This window comes from Myotis brandtii, unplaced genomic scaffold, assembly GCF_000412655.1.
Source record: "Myotis brandtii unplaced genomic scaffold, ASM41265v1 scaffold136, whole genome shotgun sequence".
NCBI lineage: Eukaryota > Metazoa > Chordata > Mammalia > Chiroptera > Vespertilionidae > Myotis > Myotis brandtii.
The window spans coordinates 369,113-373,278 of record NW_005354829.1 but is presented as its reverse complement, the minus strand read 5'-3'; the positions used below and the strand labels follow the sequence as shown (position 1 = coordinate 373,278).

Below are 4,166 nucleotides of genomic sequence, written 5' to 3'. Positions count from 1 at the left end.
CAAGTGCACTAATTTTTGTGCACCGGGCCTCTAGTCTTTTAATAAAACAGGCCCTTTAATGTGTCTATTCTTTGTCTAAGTCTAAATATGGATGTATTAAATGAGGTCCTTGACATGTATGTTACAATGGTAAAATGTAATAACTATGTATAAATGTAATTCCTATGTGAATGCCACTAAACTGATTCAACCCATTTTATGAGATGAATACTAGAAACTTTATCAATTAATTTTATAACTTCTATTAATTCATCAAATTAATTTTAAATTAGAAAAAGTGTCCTTCAATATCTTGACTGTTCTAAATTTATAAATATAGCAACAAACTACACAGAAAAGAGACAAATTTTGAAACCTTTAGCCCCCACATTTAAGAAACCCTCAGACTGATCTCTCACTTATCTTTCCCAGGGGTCCTCTTATCATTGCTACCACATTAGTTTGCCCTTGATCTCTTACCATAATTACTCCAGTAGTCTTCTATCTTATCTCCCTCTTCTTCTCCTCCCTCCCTCCCTCCCTTCCTTCCTTCCTTCCTTCCTCATTCATTCACTTAACAAATATAATTGAGCATCTTCTATAACAGTGATTCTCAACCTGTGGGTCACGACCCCTTTGGTGGTCAAATGACCCTTTCACAGGGGTCGCCTAAGACCATCCTGCATATCAGATATTTACATTATGATTCATAACAGTAGCAACATTACAGTTATGAAATAGCAATGAAAATAATTTTATGGTTGGGTCACAACATGAGGAACTGTATTTAAAGGGCCAGAAGGTTGAGAACCACTGTTCTAAATGCCAGGCATAGCTCCATCCTTGCATTGAGCAAGCATTTAAAATCTTATGTCAGGAATAAGAATTCGTGCTGGGGGAAAAGACAGCAGGATAGGACCTCTATTCTAGGCTCTTACATTTTACTGGATAATAAAATGGGGTTTCTGAAATTCAAACGTGATCATATTACTTCCCATATGTCCCCAGATTTCTTAAAAGAATATAATATATTGTTTATTAATAATAGTTCCCCTTTCGAGTCTATAAAAACACTCAGATCCCAACATCATAGTAGTGGTACCTATTGAATATATTCATAATGAAAAAAAGGCTTCCACCATTAATTTAGAACCTCCTTTAAACGAATTTGTTTTGTATTCATCATAACAGCATCTACCTACATTGGTGAGTTATATTTATTCACCTCACAGACCATGGCTGGCTGGGCCTCAGTGCCCCAACCCCATTTCCCACCCTTCCTCTGGAGGGCTGACTGTTGTAGGCTGTACTTTCAGGCTCATGATTCATCAGAATGAATGGCCAATGGGAACTCCTGGCAGGTAATTAGAGGGCAGGAGGTAGGCAGAAGCCACTGTACTCTTCTCCCTCCCTCTCTCTTCCCACCAGAGCCTCAGCAGCGCATCCATGGCTTTGGTTGGTACAGGGCTGACCCATAGTGATTCTGTTGCCAGTGGATGGCCCTGGTCCCTGGGGTTCAGTCACACTGCCTCCTCCCCATGTCCGTCTGCTGGAGGTAGTAATGACTCCTTGCTCTTGCTAATCCCTGGGCGGCCTCAACATCCCCTGTTTGGCTTTCATTACTTATATAACCAATTCGCTGCCTGTAATTCCTTCTCTTTTGCTTCTTGAATAGCTTCTGTTTTGCTGGATCTGCTGCTTTCATTGATGTGCTCTCCCACTAAAGGTTCTGCACGCACAGGTTGATAACACTGGCATGTGAAGAAAATTCCAACGCCATTGTATGACATTCAAAGCTTTCCTTGGACTCATCCCTGCCTACCCCTCTGGCTGCATCTCTCCTGACATCCCAGTATATACTCGTGCTTCCGTTGTACTAAACTATTCCCAATTCCAGCAGCACATCAGCCTTTCTCCTGTCTCTCTGCCTTCCCTGCCCCGAAGTGGGAAGCCTCTCGTTCCCCCGACAACCTGTGCTCACTTCTAACCCTGAAGCTCTGCGTGTCACATTGCAATTGTTTCCCTCCCATCGGCCCACAGGGCAATCTCTGGGAGACAGAAACTGGGTCATTTCCACCCCTTGTTTAATTCTTAGCACACCATCCAACACATTAGAGGTGCTCAATACTTTGGCAAAACAAATATGAAGCTAAAGGAAAACATAATCTTGCTGAATAATTGAGAGCAGCAAAACACCAAGTAATTTTGATCCTTTCCTTTACTGACTGTAATTGCCTGCACAGAACTCCTTGTTCTGATATGCCATCCTGGTAATTATTTTCTTGTTCTTGGTCAGGCAACCACTTCTAGAAGAAAGTTGTCCCAAGATGCCAAGATCCCTCTTAAACCAATTCCTGATTAGAACATTAAAAAATTGTCAGTCAGTATACCCAGAAGGAAACTTTCTATCTCAAGGGCTTAACACACACACACACACACACACACACACACCACACACACACACACACACACACACACACACTAATAGGAGCCATAATGCAGAGAGAGATGTCCATGTACTCACATATATGCTTTACTAATATATTCAAGTTCTCTTCGTATAAATTTTAAATAGACTGTTTCAAGAAGCCCAGGTCCTCATTTGCATTTGCCTCCCCTCTTTAGTAATTAGGGAAAATAGAAACTAACCAGCCAAATCTTGGCGTGTGTATTTGATAGGCTGTGCCATTTCCCTTAGACTAAGAGAGACTTTACAGAGTGGATTAGTCAATCCTGACCATTCATTAACAGAACTAACAAGACTCCAAGAGGTCTGAGTTAGAGGTTTGCAGCAAACTAAATTGAGAGTGAGCCTGAGATAGAAGGATATTAGGACCATATTTCATTTATTAACCTTTTTTTTTATAGTCCCATTTTCTTTATTTCAAAGCCCCTTTATTTAAAGCGTCTCTGCAGGAACAGTTAATGATCTACAAGCTATTAGTATATGGGTGCTGGACTTCAGCCAGGTCAGAGCTCACCTGGGAATGTATTACCTCATGAGCACACTTGTGGAAAAGCACAAGAGCAAAGAGAGAGAGAGAGAGAGCTGCCAGGTTAAAAACTCAGGAGCACAGAAATTAAAAGAGAAGTAGACAAGGGAAAACCCTTTCCTTGAAATACACAATTCTCATTGTTCAAGACACTTAAGGAAAACTGAATATTTACCTTAAAGTGACTCTTTAGAAATTCTGTTATAGTGATATTTCTTTATAGAACAAGAAACCCGGAGATTCAAAGAACTATCTCAGTGAGAAACCAGGCTATGCTTTAACTATACATTTAAATGTGTGGAACTTTTAACAATGGTATGCTTATTGTCACAGGTTGGTCTTGATAAAACTTAACACCTTATCAATCACAAAACCTTCCAGGAATTTTTCCCAAAAGAAAAGCCCAAAAACCATGCAAAGCGCCTTATACTTGCTGGTCCCAGGAGAGAGAGGAGTGGACATTCAAGAATGCTACACACAAGACATGGCTGTTTGCCTAATCAGCAAAAAGTTGAAAACATTTGCCAAAGGGCTTGAATATCTCTCTTCCAATTGAGTTTGTGGTTTTTCTTTGAAAACAGCATTGTCTGTTTCATGTTACTAAGTTTAAATAATGTGTTCCTCTGGCAAAATAAAGTCTTAAGGCTTTTACTTTTGCCTCCTTCTCCTCCATCCACCATATGCTCCTACCAGTGGGTGAAGCTGGCGTGGAAAACCAGTGAGTGCTTAAATAAATGTGTTTGTTCTTGAACAACGTGGGAGAATCCAATACGACCTTCCCCTTTAGACAGGGGTTTCATTTTAAAGAGAAGAGGCGGCGAGAACAAACGCCCTAGCTGGTTTAGCTCAGTGGATGGAGCGTTGGCCTGCGGACTGAAGGGTCCCGGGTTCGATTCCGGTCAAGGGCACATGCCTGGGTTTCGGGCTCGATCCCCAGTAGGGGGCGGGCAGCAGGCAGCCAATCAATGATTCTCTCTCATCATTGATGTTTCTATCTCTCTCTCCCTCTCCTTTCCTCTCTGAAATCAATAAAAGTATATTTAAAACAAAAAAGAGGCAAGAACAATAACAACTCGCTATTCTGGAAGGAAGAGTCGAGGAAAAGGAAATGGTCAAGCATCTTGAGAAGATAGCAATTGGGGATGGCATCACCTTTGGCCTAAATGAGGGGGGAAAGCTCCTACCATGAGCCAC

At 41.3% G+C, this 4,166-nt stretch overlaps 1 protein-coding gene across 2 annotated transcripts in view; it reads right to left on the bottom strand.

Moving 5' to 3' along the window:
• Positions 1–4,166, bottom strand: part of NPY2R (neuropeptide Y receptor Y2) — a 7,679-nt gene that overhangs the window by 3,108 nt on the left and 405 nt on the right. The window lies entirely within an intron of this gene.